At 39.2% G+C, this 23,797-nt stretch overlaps 1 long non-coding RNA gene across 1 annotated transcript; it reads right to left on the bottom strand.

Annotated features, from left to right (window-relative positions):
- Nucleotides 1-1,697: 1,697 nt before the first annotated feature.
- On the bottom strand, nt 1,698-23,477 carry LOC117199929 (uncharacterized). Its single transcript, XR_004481308.1, has 3 exons — nt 23,400-23,477; nt 4,282-4,389; nt 1,698-2,285 (listed from the first exon to the last, which is right to left on the bottom strand). It is a non-coding gene; the product is annotated as an uncharacterized LOC117199929 (long non-coding RNA).
- Nucleotides 23,478-23,797: the final 320 nt, after the last annotated feature.

Raw genomic sequence — 23,797 nt, forward strand, 5'->3', positions numbered from 1 at the left:
TCAGAAAAGCTGTATTGGCGGAAGCTGGAAGAGTATATATAGATCTTGGGTATACGTGATCAAGGCAGGGAAGAACGTAAAGCTGGTTAAGGAAGAACTCATTTCTAAGAGAAATTTCTATTCACCTATGATATAGGAGTTCATCCTGGCAAGGACTCCAGGAGATGTTGCCATCACACTGCTAGGATGACTGTTGGAAGCTTGGAGAAAACATCATATCACATCGGTCTGCTGTATCAGTGATATCATATTCATCACATTAGGTGAGCGGGAAGTGCCAATAAGTTGAAGGCTTTGGTGAGATACTTGTGCATCAGAGGGTGGGAGTTAAACCCTACAAAAATCCAGGGCTCTTGTACATCAGTGAAGTTTTTAGGGGTGTAGAGGCTGGGCTATACTGGGACATCCCCTCCAAAGTAAAGGACAAATTTGCATTTCATGCCTTCCACTACTAAGAAGGGAGCACAATGTGTGGCAGGCCCTTAGGGTTCTGCAGTCAGCATTTTCCACACTCGTGAATACTGCTTTGGTCCTTTTGCTGGTAACTAAGAAGGCTTCTAGCTTTGAATGGGGTTTTGAAGTAAGTCCAGGATGTGGTGACAGCAGCCCTGCCAGTTGGGCCTCTCTAGCCAGCAGACCAGTGCATTTGAAGTTGTTTGCATTGCCTTGTAAACTCCCTCTCCATCACCCACTAAAGTCTTCAGTGAAGTGGTGCCTCCTACCGTGGGTGTAAGAGGCAGCGGAGTTTCACGTTCAGATTCTTTTGCTACAAAACAGAGACTCTAATATGGAAGTTAAAACCCCAGGCAACAGAGAACCTAAGTACCCTGGAAGTTTTCAGAAAACCAGGGAAATTGAGCCAAAAATGGATTGGCAGAGAGACCCCAGTTGACAACTGCGTTGCATATCTAATTCATCATTATACAAATTAGGAAGGTGGGGAGGAACTGTTAAAAAGGAGCCAAATGAGTTATAAAAGGCAGCAAAATATTAATGCTTTCCTCAATTTTTCTCCAGCAATTTGCATAGAAAATATAAAGGTGCTGCTGAAGCTTTAACCCATGTTTCCTGACTAAGGGATAAAATTGGGATCCTGATATAAAATCATGTTTCTCTGGCTCTTCCCCCAGATACCAGGTGGCATCACCATTTCCCTCCTCTGACTCTGTTCCAGCTCCCTGGGATTCTGTCTGTGGCCAAGGCAGCCAATGCCTGGGCCAAAAGTGCCCGATTTCTCCTACAGATGCCCTTGCTGTCCCCTGCCAAGGCTGCCAGTCCCCACGCGGCCACTGCAGGTGCTGCCCTTTGGGCTCTCAGTGCCCCACAGACAGCGCAGCCAAATTACCTTCATGGCCTTGACCTCCCTCCATCACTGCCTTTCCCCAAAACCAGAGCTGGGCCGGGGGATACCATGGGTAACCCACTCTCACTTGTACTCAGCAGTGCCATATTTAGTGATTTGATACCCAGGAGCGATAATTTTTAAACTCCCTTCCATCTGATAAATTATTTTCAGTAATAATCATGAAAGAAATGAATAGTGATAATGGCCAGAAGAGAAATGCAGCAGTGAAAATTTTCTTTTTTTGAATTTTGTATGGATAATCAGGCCTGTAAATAAATAAGAAAGGAAAGCAGAAGGAAAGCTTGTAGTACAAAAAGGAACAAGTTAATAAGATTGCTTTTAATTCCATGAATGTATTTTTGCCATTTTATTATGAATTTTTCCAGCATACAGCAAAGTTGAAGAAGTTTTAATGATAACATACGCCCAGCATGTAGATTTTACCAGTAATATTTTACTATAGTTGCCTTATCAGATAGTTACCCCACCTATCCATTCCTCTATCTACCTATCAATCTTATCTTTCATATTTAAACTACTTTAAAATGGTGTTAGATTTATAGAAAAGTTGCAGAGATAAGTACAGAGCTTTCCCACATAGCCTGCACCTAGTTTTCCCTATTATTAACAGCTTACATTAGTGTAGTACATTTGTTACAACTAATGAAACAATATTGATACATCTTTTTAAACTAAACTCATACTTTATTCAGATTTCTGTAGTTTTTTCATAATATCCTCTCTCTGTTCCAGGATCTTCTCCAGGATATCACATTATATTTAGTTGCCATGTCTCCCTAGGCTCCTCTGGGATATATCAGTTTCTCAGACTTCCCTTGTTTTTGATGACCTTGACAGTTTTGAGGAGTACTGGTCAGGAATTTTGTAGAATGTTCCTTAATTTGATGTTTTTCTCACGGTTATCCTGGTGTTACAGGTTCTGGGGAAGAAAACCACAGAAATTAAGCCATTTTCAGCACATAATTATCCAAGGTCCATGCTATCCACATGATTTATTACTGAGGATGTTAACCTTGGTCACCTGGCCAAGGTAGTGTTTGCCAGGCTTCTTCATTGTAAAGCTACCTTTCCCTCTCCTTTTCATACTGGGCTCTTTGGAAGCAAATCACTAAGTGTAACCCACCCTTAGGTAGTGGAGGGGGGATTATTTGGCATTCTTTTATATGGGGAGATTTGTCTCTTCTCATCTATTTATTTATCTATTTAATCATTTATTTATATTAAAATAGATTCTTGGGTATTTATTTTATACTTTGGACTAAAATCCAGTCTTTTTTTGGCCCCAATTTTTCCTGCTTTGGCGTTTGGGAGCTCTTCCAATTAGCTCTGGTATCCCTTTGATATACCCTCATAGTTTTATTTTTTGAGCACTTCCTTACTTTTTGGCACTACAAGGTGCTCCAGGCTCATCTTGTATATTCCCAGACCCAGTCCTAGAATCAGCCATTTCTCCAAGGAGCCCTGGTTCCTTTTATTGGAGAATGGGGTCAGAAACCAAGATCTGGGCACAAGGGGTGCTTGTTGCTACTAGAGTATTGCTCTTTCCAAGCCCTCTCAGCAGAGAGAGCTAAGAAATATATGCATGTATACTAACCTGTGTATAAGAACATATATAGATATTCAGATATAGATTATTACAGGTTATGTAATCTATATCTATATAAGGATGCAGATTATGTCTATATCTATCCATCAGTATCTGCATTAAGATTAACATGAGTGCATACTAATTCTTCCATTCTAATCCAGAACCACAAAGCTCATTCTAGCCTCCTCCTTTTGCTGATCTGTAACCTCTCTCACTGATAGTGGGAAACCTGGCTATCCACCAGCCATTTACTTATTTGCTCACTCCTGGCATACATATATAGCAGTTTCAGAATTGTTAACTTGTCCCCCTGGAGAAACACCTTTACCAACCAGAGTATAGTCTGATGTACTCTTTCTTTTGTCTTTAGTCTTACAGTTTCCAGTCATTTCCAAAGTTAGGTAGGTCAGCATCTCTTTTCCCTATTTCCCTTACTGAGGTCATGTTGCACATTAGTAATATAGTTAGATTCTTTTGTCACAGGCTGTGTTCCATCCCAGGATTCCCCCACCCTCCTAGTTGACTTTTTTAAAATTTTGCATTATTAAGGTTCACACATGTTCTGTAAAGTTCTGTGGGTTTCTACAAATGGATAGTGTTGTGTAGCTACCACTACAGTAATATGCAGAATAGTTTCATGGCCCTATAAGTCCCCTATGCTTAACCTAGTCAGTCCTTCTCTCTCCCCAAATCCTTAGCAATGACCGGCTGATCAGTTTTCCATCTCTAATGAGTTTTGCCTTTCCCAGAATGTAGACTATCTTTCTGCCTTCTTTCACTTTGCAATATGCATTTAAGATTCACCCATGTTGTTACATGGATGAATGCTTGTTCCTTTTGAAAAAATGGAAAGAACATATGCCAATTTTAGTTCAATCTCAATAATGAGTAATAACATTTCAAAACTTAATGTCTGCAAATTAATGACTTCATCAAAATTGATCTGTGCGTCTTCATATTTAAAGGACAGTACAACCAGATTTGACAATCTATCTACTCATAGTTGATCAAAGAACATTTTTTATTCATTTTAACTTTGAAAAGTTTCTTTCACATAAAGTAACAGATGTGCAAATTTCACAGTTAAACCTTACCACTGTTAGAGCTGTAGGAAAAGACATTCAATTTCACTCTAAGAAAAATGCAAATTAGAATTATGCAGTAATATTTACACTTCTCATTTTGTCAAAGATCAAAGCGTTTGATGACATAATATGTGAATGAGAATGTGAGATAGGAGGAACTCCAATATATTGCAGATAGAAGTGTAAATTGGAGTATCCTTTAAAATTATGGCAATAGATATAAAAATTACAAATGCACATACCTTTTGGTTCTGCATTCTACTTACAGGATTTTTTTTCTGTAGAGGAGCTTACATATGTGTGAAATGAGGTATGTAAAGATTATTTACTGCAGCATTGTTTGTAATGGCCTGTAATTAGAAACAACATAAATGTCCATCAATAAAGGACAGATTAATCAAATTAAATCAAATCAAGTCAATTTAAATTGTACACTGTCATTAAATAGCCTATATGAAAAGATATAATAAGTGAAGAATGCAAGGTGCAGAGCTGCGAGTATAGTATCTGTATTAGGGCTTTTTAGAGAAACAGAACAAATAGGATTAATGGTTGGATGGATGGATAGATAGATAGATAGATAGATAGGAGAAGATTGTAGGAATTGACTCATGGGCTTATGGAGGGCATGAAGTCCCACAATCTGCCATCTGTAAGCTGGAGAACTAGGAAAGCCAGTGGTGTGATTCAGTCTGAGAACAGAGGCCTGAGAACCATGGGAGCTGATGATGTAAGTCCAAGTCCAAAGGCCGTAGAATCTGGGGCTGACGATGTAAGTCCCAGTCGGAGTCTGAAAGCCTGAGAACAAAGAGCACCAAAGTCTGAGGGCAGGAGAAGATGGATGTCTCTCCCAGCTTTACCTTTTTTTTGAAGATTTACCCTTTTCCAGCCTTTCTGTTCTATTCAGGCCCTCAGAGGATTGGATGATGCCCACCTGCATTGGTGAGGTTGGATCTTCTTTACTCAGTCTACTGATTCAAATGCTAACCTCTTCCACAAACACCCTCACAGACACACCCAGAAATAATGTTTATTTATTTGGGGCATCCTTAGCCCAGTCAAGTTGACACATAAAATTAACCATCATAGTATCCTTCCATTTATTTACAAAACATTTGCTTGCATATGCAAAGCTTATCTCTTGAAGGACACTCAAGGAATTTATAATGGTGGCTGATTTGAGGGAGAGAAGGTAGACAACTGGGCTGCAGGGTGGAAGGAGACCTACTTTTCATTGTGTACCCTTTGTCCTTGTAAAACTTGTACCATGTTAATATACATGTAAATGTGATATAATAAATTAAATGTGAATTAAAAATCCTTGAAGAGTATAAAATAACTGCAGAGAGCCGTAGGGGAGTGAGAGCCTTTAGCTCTGGATTTAGCATCATCTTGGTGACAGAAAAAAGAAAGAAGATGAATGGCATTGAGTGCAGCAGGCTTAAATGTGGCCAGTGTCGCAGTGATCCCCCTGCCAGATAAGAAAACATCTGTATCTAAGGATAAATTGCTTATGCAAGGAATGCAACAGTACATAGATGAATATGAGTGTTTTTGTAAAACTTGATGAGAAAAAGCATTCTGAGAATATGAGGGGAATTTTTATATTGAGGATTGGTCCTGAGAGTCATCCTGGACCTTCCCTCTCCCTCCATCTACATATCTATGAATCATCAAATCCTAGCAATTTAACCACTAAAAGATATCACAAATGTCTCAACATTCCTCTACCACTTCCCTAGTCTAATCTACCACTAGTCACTACCCCAGACTGGCAGTCCTGAATCCCTTCATTCTAAATAAGAATCCTTAGTAGTCTCTATTCTCTTTCACAGAACTCTTTATTTGTCTTCATAAGTCTTGTCCATATATGAGAATACTTATTGGTGTACTTGTTTGATAAATGTCTCTTTCCCCAACTGGACTATAAGCTCCAAGAAGTCAGAGACCATGTCTGTTTTGCTAATCACTATATCCCCAACTCCAAACTTTGTGTTGAATAAATGAATGAACTAGATTATGGAATTCATTTGATAAACATAGCTGTATACATAAGGGGAATATTTTAAAACTGCATTGATGAGAATATAAGGAGGTAAATTATCAGAAGCAGCTATGTACTTGGTCATGGAGGATGGTCTAGAAAATACACTAGGTTTTTTCAGTCTCTGACCTCCACAAGTGTGCCATGCTTTGAGAGTTGTCTTCCTAGAGGCTTCAGCAAGGCATAAGCCTTCAATACGAGTAAATGGAACAATTCTCCTTTTCACTATTTCACTCTACTTTTGTGTAGAGCAAAGAGCTTCTTATTTGAAGATGTGAGGTCAAAGAAGACTGTATATATTGTTTTAGCATCACCTCCCTAGCAAGTCTGTACAGGTTGAGTATGAACTGGATGGAGTTCATGGCGAAGTTTTGCTTCAGGAATTTCCTGAAATAACTCTCCACAAAAGTTCAGCTCTCATAATTGAAGATTACATTGACCTCATGCACTGCTAGTGCACATTCAAAAGTTTTCTGGGAATCAAGACCACCATGAAGAAGTTTCCAGTGATCATGTTACCAGGTTTTAATGACCAAAAGTACTCTGTACATACTTTTTTTCATGTTCCATTGTGATAATTGTAATGTATTGCAATAATTTATGTGTCTGTTTCTTCTGCCTTTGTAATGTGCCCTTTTCAAGGACAGGAGTATAATAGGAACTCAATATATATGTCTTAAATGAATAATCTGAATTGAGTACCTGGATTTGCCTCTTGGAGGAAAATTTTATTAGAGAGAGAACAGTTCTAGTGTAATTCACCACTTATTAGCACCGTAGCTTTGGACAGATCATTTAATCTTTCTTCATTTTCCTCCCTTTTAAATAATTATGAAAAATGTAAACATAAAGAATAATAAAATTAACATCTACCTACCACCCAGTTTTACAAAATTTTAATATTTCATCAATTATGACAGAGAGAATGCCATGTGTTCATCAAATCCTATTTCATTTTCCTCTTCCCTGGGCACACAAAAAGATTGCATCCCCCAGCCTCCTTTGCAAGCAGGTTGGTACCATGAGACTAGTTGTGTCAATGGGCTGTAAGCAGATGTGGTGTGTGTGTGTAAGTTCCAAAGTAAGCACAGAAGAATGAATTCTCTGGGCTCTCTTCCCTGCTGCAGAGACCATGGAAGCATGTTTTAAAATGGCAGTATTGGAAGATCTGGAACCTCCATCAGCCTGAACGACTGATGTATCCCTGAATGACTATATGGATCAGTGTTTGAGAATATCCCTTGCTCTACATCTTCATCAACACTGAATTTTGTTAGCTTTTAAAACTTTTCTGCCAGTTTGAAGGTGTGAAATCATTGTTTTAATTTGTGTGTGTGTGTCTTTAGGATATTTTTCTATTTCTTTCCTTATTTTATTTGTTTATTTTTTGGCTGTGTTTGGTCTTCGTTGCTGCACGCGGGCTTTCTCTACTTGCGGCGAGCGTGGGATACTTTTCCTTGACGTGCGCGGGCTCCTCATTGCATGGCTTCTCTTGTTGTGGAGCACCGGCTCTAGGAACGTGGGCTTCAGTAGTTGCAGCACGCAGGCTCAGTAGTTGTGACTCACGGGCTTAGTTACTCCGTGGTATATGGGATCTTCCCGGACCAGGGCACAAACCCTTGTCCCCTGCATTGGCAGGCGGATTCTTAACCACTGCGCCACCAGGGAAGTCCTTAATTTGTGCTTTGCTGATTATGAGTGATCCTGAGCATCTTCTCAAATGTTTGTTTGTCACTGAGTTCTGTGAGTGCCTGTCCCTTCACCCATGATGGTGGTGGGTTTCCTTATCCTAGTGTTTTGTAGGAATACTTTTTTATTTTGGAAATTAATCTTTTGTCAGTTACGTTCACTATAAATACTTTCTCCAAATCTGTAGCTTATCTTTTTTACTTTGTTTAAAGTATCTTTGTTAGATAGAAGTTTAATTTATTATAAAATAAAAATTAAAAAAGAAAGAAGTTTAATTTATTATTCTCCTTCTTCTGCTGCTTTGTGTAAGAATTCTTTCCTATCTCATGATCGTAAAGATATTTTTCTGTATTTTTTTTTGAAAGTTTTAAAAACTTCTCATTTTAAGTCTTTAATCTATCTGTAAAAGTTTTTGAGCCTGTATGCATGTGTGTATGCATGTGTGTATACATGTGTGTATGCATGTGTGTGTGTGTGTGTGTAGTATGGTATGAATGTTATTTTTTTCCATAAAAATAGCCAATGTCCCAAGACCATTTATTATTTATTTATTTTTGGGCCAAGACACACGACTTGTGGGAACTAGTTCCCCGACCAGGGATTGAACCCGGGCCACAGCACTGAAAGCCTGGAATCCTAAACACTAGGCAAACAGGGAACTCCCCCCAAGACCATTTACTGACTAGTCTCTCTTTTCAATTGATGGTAATACAACTTTGCCATATATCAAATTTCCATTTGTGCTGGGTTCTGTTTACAGGTCCTTTAATCTGTTTCATTGGTTATTTTTCTGTCCCTGGGTCAAAGCTATGCTGTCTTAATTGCTACAATTTTATAGGTCTTGATATCTGGTAGTATGAATATTCCTCTATCTTGATTTTCATTATTGTCTTGTGTACTGCTGACCCTTTGTATTTCAATGAAAACTTTGGGTTGAGCTTGTCAAACTCTACAAACAGCTAAAGCTGAGATTTTTTACTATTACATTTTCTGATTAGTACTAAGATGCATAGAAATTCTATTGATTTTCATATTTTGATTTTGTACCCAGAAATCTTGTGCCCTAATATTAATTGTATGTTGACTTTTTGGAATTTATAGATAACCTATAGACTGTAAATAAGAACAGCTTTGGTTCTTCCTTTCCAAATCTTATATTGCTCCTGTACAGTATTAAAAGGAAATGGTTACTCTTACTCTTTATTTTGATAAAAATGCCTTTAAAGATTCACCATTAAGTATTTGTTTGCTCTTGTTTTTTCTCTCTATGCTTTTCTGGTGAATATACTTAAGCTAAAGAAGTATATTCAAACTTTTTATGCTTCATTCTCCTCGTTTGTAATATGTAGATATCACCACCTGTTTCACCTATTTTGCTAGGCTATAGTGAGGATTAAATGAGATATCTTCTAGAAAAACCTCTGAAAATAGCAAAGTACTATATTCAAATGTCAGTGTGTGTGTGTGTATTTTTTTGCTCACTGCTGTATCCTCAGAACCTAGAACATTTTCTAGGACAAAGTTGGTGCTCAATAAATATGTGTCAAATGACTGTGAAGAAAGAGTACTAATAATAAACGTTTCATGTAAAGTAATATTTCCCTACATCTTAGCAGAGATGGCAACAAGGGCATGCATGCTGCCATTCCCTGTATCACTTACCAGTGGCAGAAGCCACTAAATTATCTCAGAACCCCTTCTGAACTTGAACGCTCATACTCAGAACCCTTTTCAACTCAGTGTTCTAGTCAGCCATTTGCAACTTATTGTAGTTGGCATATGAAAAAGAACTTGTTTACCAATGTGCCTTAAAATTTAACCAAACCAATAGCATTTAATCTCTACTTGATTGGGCATATGATACTGTTTGAAATTGAGGGTTTAGTATTTACAAAGGTAAATATCCACGGGAGGGTTACATAACAACCGGCACATAGAAATTCCATTCTGTTTAGTTGGCTTATTTTTCTCATACAGTTCTTCAAAAGTTGAAAAAAAAAGATATCTGTTAAGTTAAAAGCAACATTAGGCCCACACAAAATTTTCCTTTTTATTAGTAAAATGCTCTGTTCATAAATTTATCTTTATTATTATATTGCTAGCTGGAAATGAATTGTGAGCATGATTTTAATAATTGGTTAAAGGGCTTAATTTAAAAAAATTTTTTTTCCAGCAAAGCTTACTGAATCTTCTATTTCTGATAGGTAGAAATTGAGGTGAATCATAATAAGTCATCTTCTCATATACAAGAACAAATAAGCATTAAATTTCCAAAGTAATTGTTAAGAACATAATTTTATTTTGTATGTTTATATTGCTTCTCATATTACATTTGCCATTTTCACTTCTTCTCATGTTATTAATCTGTAGTTTCATGTAAAAAGGGACCTTGTATGTTTCTCTTCCCAAACATTTCCACCTGTCACTTCCCTCCCACTTATCACAAACCCCTGTCAATTTTTGCCCAAAATTTAGTGATTAAAAATAGAAATGTAAGATGTGTGCACTGGAAGGACACGTTCATTTACTGAGAGGTAGGTGATCAATGAAACATATTATCTTGTATCAAACCACAAACACCTTATACCTGGAAAGAGCTGTGATTTCCCTGTGGTCCGTGATGCCTGTCATTTCTCACTTCTTGGCTTCCTGGGGAAATGAACGTGTTCCAACTTTGCACTCCTGCTGCTGAGCTTTTAAGAAATGTGTCATAACATGCAAAAAAATTCAGATGCTATTTTCTCCACTAACCAACCTTGCCAAAATCAAGCCTTGAGGCTCTTATGAAAGAGTAAAATTTCAGAGCTGGCACTTTGTAGAGAAGGGCACACATCATTATTTCGCTCTAACCTGCAGCCACCTGACAGGCTCAAGAAGCAATCGTGGCCAGGAACCAGATTTCAGATATTGTAAAGTCACTGCTGCTTTTCAATTTTGATTTAGCCCATACAAAAGCTAACAAGTAAGGAAATTTTCATGATAAAATATGATAGGAAAAAAGAGAGTTCACAGCAGTATGGTTGATATATATACATAAATATGTGTATGTATATGACATTAGGCAAGTCAGCTAAGGCCTCAAATTTCCTCTTCTGAAAAATGGAGATAATAGTATCTATCTCATAGGATTATGGTGAGTGTTAAATAAGATAATCTATGCAAAGTACATAGCACAGCACCTGGTAAGAATGTGTACAATAATATATAGTTTATGTAGACTATGTATTATTACCCATATTTTAGAACAAAGGTTGGATGGATGTAAACCTAAATCTTAACAATGGTTATTTTGGGGTGGTGGTATTATAGGTGATTGCTTTTTTCTTTCCTTTGCTTTGACAGTATTTCTAAATTTTCTCCCATGAGTCTATATTACTTTTTTTAAAAATAAATTTGTTTTATTTTATTTATTTTTCTTTTTGGCTGCTTTGGGTCTTTGTTGCTGTGCATGAGCTTTCTCTAGTTGCAGTGAGCGGGGGCTGCTCTTCATTGCAGTGTGTGGTCTTTTCATTGTCTTGGTTTCTCTTGTCGCGGAGCACAGGCTCTAGGTGCACGAGCTTCAGTAGTTGTGGCGTGCAGGCTCAGTAGTTGTGGCACACAGACTTAGTTGCTCCGTGGCATGTGGGATCTTCCTGGACCAGGGATCGAACCTGTGTCCGCTTCATTGGCAGGTGGATTCTTAATCACTGCGTGACTTTTTTCTTCAGTAAGAAGTCAGTGTCCCTTGACAAAAGTAGTCGGGTGGTTCTCACTCAGCAGAATCATGGGGCATATAAATGAATGTCTGGAGCTGCCTGTGTTAGGTCATGATAATGGTCCCCAATGAATCCCAGCTCCCAGTGTCCACGGCCCTTTGAAATGTGACTTTGCCACTCCTCCCATCAACAAACAGAGTCTAATTTTCCACCACTTGAAACTGGGCTGGCTTTGTGACTTGCTTTGACTAATAGAATGTGACAGAAGTGATGCTATGTGAATTTCAGGACCTAGACCTTAAGAGACCTTGCAGCTTCTGGACTTCCCTGTTAGCACAGTGGTTAAGAATCCGCCTGCCAATGCAGGAGACATGGGTTCGAGCCCTGGTTCAGGAAGATCCCACATGCCATGGAGCAACTAAGCCCGTGTGCCACAACTACTGAGCCTGCGCTCTAGAGACCGTGAGCCACAATTACTGAGCCTGTGCGCCACAACTACTGAAGCCCATGCATCTAGAGCCCATGCTCCACAACAAGAGAAGCCACTACAATGAGAAGCCCGTGAACCGCAATGAAGAGTTGCCCTGCTTGTCGCAACTAGAGAAAGCCCGTGTGCAGCCACAAAGATTCAATACAGCCAAAAATAAATAAATAAAGAGACCTTGCAGCTTCTTCTTTTGCCATCTTGCAATCCTGAGATGCTTCATGCTGTGTGGAAGCCCAGTTTAGCATACCTGAAGGATAGCTTTTGGGTCCCGAAAGACAGCCAGCACCAGCTGCCAGACATGTAAGTGAGAGCATCTTGGACCCTCCAGCTCCAGGCAAGTGGTCAGATGACTACAGCCACATAAGTGACCCCAGCTGAGCCTGAAAAGTAGATGCCTAGAGATTCAATACACAAGATTGTGAGACATAATATAACATTGATATTTTAAATTACCATGTGTTGGGTTGGTTTGTTACACAGCCATGGATATCTGAAACACTGTACTTCATAAATGCCTAGGCTGCCCAAACAGCTTCAACTTCACAGGGGATGCTGCAGAAAGAAGGGATTGCTCTCCAAACATATTAATTTATTGTACAGTTGTAGAGAGTTTAAAAAGTCTTCTTTTTATCTTTGCTTTGTTATCTGAACTTAACCTTACACTGTTGTAAATCTATACAGCTGTCCCTTGGTGGATATGGAATTGAGGATTTCCTCGATCACCTACCCCAGGGGCAAGAGTGCTCATTTCCGGGAGTCCCTGTTTGAAACTTTTGAGAAGCATTGTCTCACTCTTATTTACCTATTGTGTGTCCCCCATTTTCTGGGGCTACCCTGGCTGGGATATCAAGGGACAAAACATTCATTCCTTTGTTAATCTGCTTCTTAAATGTTTATTGAGCACATTGAGACTGGGCTAAGCAATAAAAGAAAGCAGATGACTTTAAGACATGGTCACTGCTCTCCAGGACAGGAAGATAAGACATGCAGATAACGTCAATAGAAAGTAATCCGTGCTAAATCACTGAGTGAATTACGGACAACTCATAAACCATATGAGTTTAGGGGAAGAAGGCCTTCCAATTAGAAGGGTCAGGATTGAGTTTATAGGAAACACTCAATTTGATTTTAGCCTTAAAGATTGAATTAAGAATTTGGTGGAGGTGAGATGGTGAAGGGTCATCCGGACAAGGGAATATTCATGAACAAAGGGCAGGAAGGAGATACAAGACACATTTGAGAGGTATCCAGGAGACAAATTTAACTAAAGTGGAGGGTTCATTTACTGAAATAAATGAAACAAATATTTTCTGAACGCCTGCTGGTGTCAGACACTCTGCTAGTCTCCGAAAATATTGAGATAAATGACAGTGGACCCATTTCTAAGGAATGAGTAATCTAGTGTGCCGGTAGCAAATACACCATTGTAGTGGATAGGATGATAAGTTTGTGGCTGAGTATCAAGGAAGGTAAGTCCGGAAAAGTAGGTTGAGGCCAAACTGTTGGAAGACCTTGAAAGCCAAGATTTCCCCTGTATGGTTCAGAGAAATTTCCACTTTAAAAAAAAAAAAGAAACTTTTTTTTCATATTAAGCTTTCTTTGGAACAGTATAATAGACAGATAAGAATGGAACTATTCTCTCTCAGTCCTTTTCCCTATGGCAGCCCCAGTGTTCCTCTACAGTCCCAGAGAACACAGTTTCAAAAACAATATTATTGTGCTGGCAATAGGGGCTTATTGAAGTTTTTTGGTTGAAATCAGGAGTCACATAATGTATGTAAGACGTCCAGTCAAAATAGATCACAATTTTTGAGCAATTACTAGGTATCATATTAAGTGTTTTCGAACATCAGGATGGTACTATTATTACTATTATTATCCCCGTTTTAGAGGGGAGGGGTGTTTTCAGAGAGATTAGGTAAATTATCTAAGGTGTACAGTGGCCAGAGTAGAGTCAATGAGATCTTAGAGTCTGTGTCACAGGTTAGGCACAGCTGGGAGGGTGTGAAGCCTCTAAGCTATACTGCCTTCTAATCTGCTCAGCTCATACCAGACACTTGATTAATGATATCTATTAGTATTATCATTTTTTCTAGTGCTCTTAAAAGAGGACAAGGGTCTAGGAATTGCTTCATACATTTGGATATACAATTTTAGTTGAGGCAGATGAGCTAATGGCCCAGAATCACTAAATTTAAATACAACTTGGGACTTCCCTGGTGGTCCAGTGGTTAAGACTCTGTGCTCCCATGGAAGGGGGCACAGGTTCAACACCTGCTTGGGGAACTAAGATCCCTCATGCCATGTGGTGAGGCCAAAACTTTAAAAATAAATAAACAAAATGAAAATAAAGTCAGCTTGTTTCAATACAGTAAATAAGGTACCAAATGATATCATTATTTACAATTCATCTATTCTGTTGGGGTATTGTACAGATTCATGAAAATATCACCTTGATGGGTTTTGAGCTACTTAGAACAGTTTTCTCCATAAAGAAAAATGAAAAAACAAATGACCAAGAAAAGTACCAAGGGTTGTATGGACGTAATGCATAGTTAAAGAAATGCAATTTCAAACAGTGAGGTTCCAGGGCTGCCATGTGGAGTTGTTCAGCTTGGGCAATGTGCAAAGGTGACTGGCCAGGGGAAGAGCAGTGTGGAAATGGAGTTCTGAATGGAAAATTACACATTCTGGCATGGTCTGTGTCCAGCTAGAAAGTTGGGAGTGGGGAGGGAACTTTTAAAATTCATTCACCCAGAGGGGACACCTTTAAAAAATTTAAACAAAGGCATTCTATAGGTTTGCAGGGGTGTGAAGTAATATTTCCCACCTATTATTATTGGCAAAGATGAAAACCTTTTTGTTAAGCTCACAACTGGTGAGAGTACAAGGGAAAGAGGCATTCTCTTGCATTGATTTTGGGAATTTTTGGAATTTAAATTGGGACTGCCTTTTAGGGAAACAATTTAGCAATATCTTAATTTTTTTTTTAATTCTCACAGCATTTGATCTAAGAAATCTACTTCTATGAATCTATGCTTTAGATATACTACACAAATAGGCAAAGGTAACATTACAGGATGCTCCTTGCAATATTATTTGTGAAAAGAAAAACCAAAAAACCACCTACATATTTGTGTAGGAAAGTCTGATTAAAAAATTATGGTGTATCTATATAATGGTATAATGTGGAGCCACTAGGAGGAAATCTGTATGTACTTATATGAAAAGATATACAGAATATATCTAAATGAAACCAATCAGACTGCACAACATTTTAGATATTATGCTCTCATTTGTGCAAAAAAGGGACATACATGTGTATAGGGTTATGGATTTATGGGACATTTCTGGAAGGATATACAAGCAATAGTTAACAGTGGTTCCTTCTGGGAAGCTAGGAGAGTAGGGGTATGATTTTAATCTTCCATTTTATAACCTGTTTTGTTGTTTAACTATTTTTTTAAAAAATAAGATGAAAACAAACAGGAAGGGTTTGGGATCCCATGTTCATCGCAGCATTATTTACAACAGTCAAGATATGGAAACAATCTAGGTGTCCATAATTGGATGAACGGATAAAGAAGATGAGATACATATACACATACTTACATACACACAATGGGATATTATTCAGCTATGAGAAAAGACATTCTGCCGTTTGTGGATAGACCTTGAGGGTACTAGGCTAAGTGAAATAAATCAGAGAAAGATAAATACTGTATGATATCACTTACAAGTGGAATCTAGAAAAGCTGAACTCACAGAAAAAGAGACTAGAATGGTTGTTACCAGGGGTTGGGGTGTGTGGGGAAATGGGAGATATTGGTCAAAGTGTGCACACTTTCAGCTATAGGATGAATAAGTTCTGAGGACAACGTACAGCATTGTGATTATAGTTAATAATACTCTATTATATACTTGAAACTTGCTAAGAGAGTAGATCTTAAATGTTCTCACCACAAACAAGGAAATGGTAATTATGTCACATGATGGAAGTGTTAGCTAATGCTATGATGGTAATCATTTTGCAATATATAAATGTAACGAATCAATACGTTGTATACCTCAAATTTACACAGTATGTCAATTATATCTCACTACAGCTGGGAATAACAGGGGATTTGAGGGAACCCAGCTCTGAGACAGAGATAACTGTGCTGCAAGTTTATTACTTGAGCATGCTTGGGTTCAACACCTGTGGAAGGAAGGGAAGGAAGCAGGATTGGGCAGGAAGAAGGTGGGCTGTGAAGTAGTCTCAACAATGGCCTCAGCTAAGCCTATTGGGATCTCTGGAGCTGGGATGGCTCTTCAGAGCTGTCCTGCATCGGGGTGAGAGGGCCAGACCTTGATGTACAATGCGTGAGGCTGTCACAGGAAGATGTGAACTCAGGGGAGGAGACTATTGAGCTGAGTCAGTTCTGGTCTCCCATCGCCCAAAAGGAGTAAGTCCTTCAGTTCTGAAGAGGTAACTGGGTGGCCTGTTTAACACCACTTCTGTTGCAGAGCCCATTTTCCTGCAGGCTCAATAGCATTGTAAATTTGTCAGGAGAACCCCACATGGTTAGCCCTTCAAAAGACAGCTGAGGGCTTTCCTGGTGGCACAGTGGTTAAGAATCCCCCTGCCAATGCAGGATCCCGGGTTCGAGCCCTGGTCCAGGAAGATCCCACACGCCGCGGAGCAACTAAGCCCAGGCGCCACAACTACTGAGCCTGTGCTCTGGAGCCCGTGAGCCACAACTACTGAGCCTGTGTGTCACAACTACTGAAGCCTGCGCACATAGAGCCTGTGCTCTGCAAAAAGAGAAGCCACTGCAATGAGAAGCCCGTGCACCACAACGAAGAGTAGCCCCGCGCTCACTACAACTAAAGAAAGCCCGTGCATAGCAACGAACACCCAACACAGCCAAAAAAAAAAAAAAAAAAAAAAGACAGCTGATACAGCTAAGAACAGCGCTGGCTTTTGGCTTTTGATCCTCAAACATTGCCTCCTCATATTAAAATATCGACCAACACCATTTAATTGCTGGTCTTCTTGAGCTCTTAACTTCTCATATTAAGCAAATTGTAAAAGATGAAACGTCTTCTCTATCAGAAACATCACTTTTTCTTTTTTTAAACCCTACTTCCACCCACTCATTGTTTGACTCTTATTGCAGTGGTTTTAAATCCTCTGGCGAATTTGCTACCTGCTCTTGGGAATTAAGGGAATACTGAATTTTTCCTTCTGTGCAGTACATATATAAGTAACACTTTGACTACACAGAAACCCTCATTCTTTAATAAAAATGATGTTTTATTGAGGCTGAAGAAGCACATCAGTGCATTACAGTGCTTTTATATTAAAAATCAAGCTAGCTTGTTTTGCCAGTTTAATCAAGGGGTGAGTAATTGGAAAATAATTAAGTTGGCCTGGTTTACAGGAGTGTACCACCTTGTAAATGAGTTGATCTGGAGAATCTGGATGCTATCAAAACATAATGGAACATAACCTCCCTTTGGGAAAGTAAATCATGTGGCTTGAGAGGAAGACAAAGGAAAGCTCTGGAAGAGAGCTTGTGCTTCTGAGTTTGTGGGTTTAGCAAGATCGGTTCTGGGGTTGGATGGCAATAACACTGGCGTCAAAGCAGTCTTTATCCTTTAATAATTCCCTAATCCTTGTTGTTATGTGAACCAGCAAACATTTGAAAGGCAAAGCTGTGGAATGGAATTAAGATGGTTTCCTGCATGAGGCAGAAAGGTTCAAGGGGAGCAAAGAACTTACAGTTTTCCACTGGAAGCCTACATTTTGAGAAATTTAGTGAATACCAATCAGAAACAAAATGTTCTACAAATCTCAGTATAATTATTGGTGCTAATCAAAGGCATAAAAACCACCAAAGTGGCTTCCACATTGTAGGAAGAGTCACTTAAAGGGGAGATCTCTCCCAGTGGTGGCCAGACTTGTATGTCTGGAAGCTTATTGGTTTGGATTTACCTCTAACCATTTACATAACATTGAGAAAAACTATATCTATAATATTGGTCCATCTCAAAGAATGGAGGGAGTCATTGCCAACAGAGATGTTGGGGGGGCCAAAGCCCACTCAGGTCACCCCTGCATAATACCATTTTTCTTTCCTATGAAAATAAATTTTCAATAAACAAAGTTATCAAAGGACCATTTCTTAATGTTTTGCTTAGGGACCCTGACTGTAAACTTAAGTTAGCTGCATATCTGTAATATAAACCTGGATTTATTATTACCATTACTAAGGAGAAGCCTATGAATTGCCTTTGAATAAGATACAAGGTCACAATAATTGATTATAATTATTAATTGAATTGATAACATCATTAAAATGTATTTTTCAGTTTCATTGAGGTATAATTAACACAGCAAATAGCATGTATTTAAAGTGTACAATTTGGGCTTCCCTGGTGGCGCGGTGGATAAGAATCTGCTTGCCAATGCAGGGAACACAGTTTCGATCCCTGGTCTGGGAAGATCCCACATGCCGTGGAACAACTAAGCCCGTGTGCCACAACTACTGAGCCTGTATACGATAGTCCACGAGCCACAACTACTAAAGCCCACATGCCTAGTGCCCATGCTCTGCAACAAGAGAAGACACCACAATGAGAAGCCCGTGCACCGCAACGAAGACCCAACACAGCCAAAAATAAAAATTAATTAATTAATTAAAAATAAAAAGAAAATAAAGTGTATAATTTGGTAAGTTTCGACATAAATCCATCACCATAATCAAAATTATGAACACATTTATCACCCCCCCCCCAAGTTTCCATGTGCCACTAAGTCCTCTCCCTCTTCTTTCCCAACAACCATTGGCATGATTTTTATCACTGTAGTTTAGTTTGCCTTTTAGTTTCCAGGTACTCCTTTTTGTCTGGCTTCTTTCACTCAACACGGTTTTTGAGATTCATCCATGTTACTGTGCACATCTAATAGTTCATCCCTTTTTGTTGCTAAGTAGTGTTCCGTTGTATGGTGTGATGGTTGATTTTATGCGTCAACTTGACTGGGCTAAGGGATGCCCAGAAAGCTGGTAAAACATCATTTCTGGGTATATGTATGTAGGGGTGTTTCAGAAGAGATTAGCATTTGAGTTGGTAGACTGAGTAAAGAAGATCCACTCTCGCCAGTGTAGGTGGGTATCATCCATCTGTAAAGGGCCTGAATAGAACTAAAAGGTAAAGCAAGGGTGAATTTGCTCTCTGAGCAGGGACATCCATATTCACCTGCCCTCGGTAAGGAATACAACATGTTACAATTATTTTAGGTTTTCTCTGAAAAAAAAAACTCATTAAAAAGTAACCATAGTTTTCAATGATTTTAAACGTTGTAATAGAAGTCAATAAGATTTACCTTTACAATTTAATTGGATGTCTGCACATCTATATGGGAGGCTGTTGGAAAAAGGGATAACTTGGGGTGGGTTTGGAAGAACCGAAACTTCTGCTGCAGCAGTGGGTAGGTGACAGCTTCTCAGGTGGAGGGATAGGGCACTAAGTCCATAAGAAGGGGGGAGACAGGAAGAATAGAATATAGTCATAAAACTTGAGGACACAAAATTCTTTAGAGTTCACCCTGTCGAACGTCTCATATTTAAAAGACCTTTCTGAAATGCCATGGGATAGCACAGAGCCTAAGACAATAGAAAAGATGGAAAGAGAAGACCCCAGAGGTTTCAGTGATGACACTGAGGTCTATGTTAGAGGCCAGTGATACCACCACGTTATGAATCACCTTTGTTGAAACCAGAAAAGATGTCCCTTTGGGCTGACAGACTCACAGGCTCTCAGCCTGATTAATGAAATGTGTGCTGGATTTCAGCCTTCCCAGACCCCTTTGATGGTGTGCTTTGGCACAAAAGCCAAACAAGTGTCTTTCCCCAAGCCAGAGAGGAATCTAGAAACCAGAATTTCTAACTCAGTTGGTTTGAGAGGGAGCTGATCAGAGTCAGCACAGTTTGAACACGAAGGTTCAAACAAAATAACTTTTCCAGCAATCAAGTACAGATGAGGGTGGCTAAGACTTGATAATAAGGCCAGGGGATGGAAATCAAGGTGCTGTGGATCCAGGATAAGAGGGGACTAAGGACTGATCGGAGAACTCTATCTGCAGAGGTCAGGTTCTAGTGGAGGATCTGAAAGGCTAAAGGAGAATGATGACAGGGGTATTTGTGAAGCTGGTCAATATCCTACTCGGCACAATGCTATACTTTGATGCTACAGTTTTTATTCCAAAGTTCCCTCATGCTGAAGTGATACATCTGAGCTGAGACATGGGGAAACTGAATGTGTGTGGGGACTGTGAATTGGTCTTTGATAAGAAAACCAAAACAAAACCTCCATTTGATTTTGGATGATGACAATAATGAATAAACTTGAGTTCCACTAGACATGAGACAGGATATAATTTTTAAATTTATCCACTTCAGTCCAATGTTTTCTTTTTTTAAAAATTAATTAATTTTTGGCTGTGTCGGGTCTTCATTGCTGCGCGCGGGCTTTTTCTAGTTGCGGCGAGCAGGGGCTACTCTTCGTTGCGGTGCGTGGGCTTCTCATTGCAGTGGCTTCTCTTGTTGTGGAGCACGGGCTCTAGGCGTGCGGACTTCAGTAGTTGTGGCACACGGGCTCAGTAGTTGTGGCTCGCGGGCTCCAGAGCACAGGCTTAGCAGTTGTGGCACACGGGCTTAGTTGCTCCGCGGCATGCGGGATCTTCCCGGACCAGGGCTCGAACCCGTGTTCCCTGCATTGGCAGGCAGATTCTCAACCACTGTGCCACCAGGGAAGTCCCCAATGTTGTCTTTAAGGACAAATAAATAGACAACTTTGTATCAGTATATTAGAAGTATGTTGTGTGGTTCAATTTAAGATCAGGTGAGAATTTTAGGAAACATGGAAAGCATTCTATAACATTCAACACCTAAATTGAAGTATACATACACCTGAAACTAACATGACATTGTAAATCAACTATACTTCACTTAAAAAAAAATAAATTGAAGTACACATTGCTACTATTACTTTCCAAGCAAAAACAGAATGTAGAGTTATTTTTTTTTTAACTTCTGTAGCCTTTGATTATGACCCCAGGGACTTTGAAATAGCTACTGAGATGCCATCTACGCTTTTTAACTGCCATTAAAATAATTTAAAATTTTGTTAGGCAAATTTAAGGCATTTCACTTTATTACCAGAATTAACTGGATTACATATGAATTTTCTAGTTAAAACTATCTTGATATTAACTCTTCAATTTTAAGGGTTAGAATTTCAATTACTGAATTACTGAAAGGTTAGTCTGGTTTTCTTAAAGTCTGGTCTATTGAGCACCTTTCTTGCAAGATGGCACTGTAAAATGCAGATTCTACAGTTAAAAATGTTTGAGAAACAGTGGATGATCTTGTGCAGAAACGCAAAACACATTAGCCCATTAAAAGTTCTGCAGTAAGAGAAATTTTAAAACTTTATTTAGCCAAGAGTTTCCCAAAGATATATGGCTGTAGTACTCCTTTTTAAAGTAAAGTTTTGATTTACTTAACCTTGTTCCAGTTATAGATTGCTGCTTAACAAACTTTTCTAAAACGTAGTCACTTAAATTAACAGCAGTTGTTTATTTAGTTCATGAATCTGCAAATTGGGCAGGGCTCAGTGGGGAAGGTTTGGCTCTTCTCCACTGGGTGTCAGCTGGGGTCGTTTGAATAGAGTCAGGAGGATCTACTTCAAGATGGTTCACTCTCCTGGCTGGCAGGTTGATGCTGGCTGTCAGGTGGGAGCTCAACCAGGACTGAGGGCCTGGGGCCTCTGTTTCCTTCCACACAGTTTCCTCCACATGGGCCTCTCCGTGGGTTATTTTGGGCTCCCTTAGAGCATGGTGGCTGGGTTCCAAGAGTGAGCGTTCCAAATGACAGGAAGTGGAAATTGCCAATTTCTTAAAGTCGGGGTCTAGAAACTGGCACAAGTGTCACTTCTGCTGTATTATATTGGTTAAGCAGTCACAGGTCTAAGATTCATGAGGAGGGAACATAGATACTTCTCTTGGTGGAAGGAGTTTCAAAAAATGTAGTGGATATATGTTAAAATTATACACATAGAAAAATGCACAAACCATAAGAGCAGAGTTTAGAGAAATTTTGCATAATAAATGCACCCGTGTACTCAGCACCCAGAAACCTCCCTCCACCCTGGCTCTGCTCCCACCCCATTGTCCTCTTCCAGTCACTACTCCCTCAAGGGTAACCAGCATCCAGGACTATAATACTAAAGGTTAGTACAGGGCTTCTCAACCTCAGCTGGATAATTCCTTGTTGGGGGTTAGGTGGGGAACTGCCCTGTGCATTGCAGGATGTCTAGCAGCATCTCTGGCCTCTACCCACCAGATGACAGAAGCACCCTCTCCCCTAGTTGTGACAACCAAAAATGTCTGCAAAAATTGCCAAATATCTGGGAGGGGGGCGAGCAAGATCACCCCCAGTTGAAAATCACTGTGTTAGAAGATAATATCTCTCCTTTATTGTTTGTCTAAATCCCACTTAACCATCTAGAATATAAGTTCCTAGAATATATGCCTGGCGTATAGTAGCAAATTGAGACTATCTATTGAATGGAGGAGTGAATGAAAGGTAGCAATTCTAAATAGGTATTTAAAGACTCAACTCTATATATTCACACAGCTGAACCCTCAATTACACATAATTTGTTCGTTTTTGTGAGAAATGCCATTTTATGAAGTTCACATGGATTTAAAAACTCGAGAATATATATGCATGTAAATAGAAATATATATTGGTTAATTTCTTCCTGCAGCAACGTAAAATACAAGCCACGGAAATAGAAAAAAAAACTGTGATCACCCAGACAACTAGGCAGTATCCCATGATAGTGTTAATGATTTACTGTAATAAGCCACAAACTGTGGTTTGTAATTGCTGTGACAGCCTCGTGAAACAGGAATTTGCAGTAACAAAGTTTTCGTTAAAAACCTCGGTGAGGCACTAGGTTCTAAAAGATTAGAAGGGGAAGAGGAAGAAGTACAAGATGGTAACAAGGGCTTGGAAAGTTATTTCTTTACAGGAAAAATCTAAAAATTTCTTTTGGAAGATAGCCACTGACTTTACTCTGAAAATATCCCTCCCTCCCCCCAGCACATGTGACAGTGTGACATCTCACTAGGTAAATTTTGTAAGGGTTATCCCAAGAATAGTTTTCAGTGGAAACGGGATTCTCCATGAATTTCAGCAGACATGCCCTTCTTTTTGAAATTCCTAACTACAGTTATTACTCTTCAGTCAAAATTGTGTCAGAAAAATGGGCACAGTTACTAGTAGATAAGGCAACTAGAGTTAGGGGCACCATGAAAACAGAATTTTATAGTTGCCAGGGCTCTTAGAGACCATACGATCATTCTGAAAGGGCAAACTACTACAAAAATTTTACCTTAGCAGTTATCCTGTTTTCTGGGTCGTTCTGAATTGTTTCAACTCCTTGAAGACACCTCTGTTAAAAGTGAAACTCATGTGTAATCCTCAGGGTGTAGAGTAGTGACTTGTGCACAGAGCTGGTTAATCACAGGACAAGTAATTTTGAGCCAGTGCTCAAAATGATCACATCCAACATATGTCTTATGTAGCAAAGAGAGAAGAAATATAATACATACAACTATGGAGCCATATTAGCACAAAGGCTTCTATCAACCTCACAGGCTTAGTTGCCTGAATGCTGTGGCTAGTTAATGTCTGAATGAAATAAATTTGATATGGATTATTCAAATCCTTGAAGTTGAAAAGATGTTATGGCATCTAGATTTTTAAACTGGAATTTGAATACCACTTATA

Source organism: Orcinus orca, chromosome 14 (genome assembly GCF_937001465.1).
Source record: "Orcinus orca chromosome 14, mOrcOrc1.1, whole genome shotgun sequence".
NCBI classification, from domain to species: Eukaryota; Metazoa; Chordata; class Mammalia; order Artiodactyla; family Delphinidae; genus Orcinus; species Orcinus orca.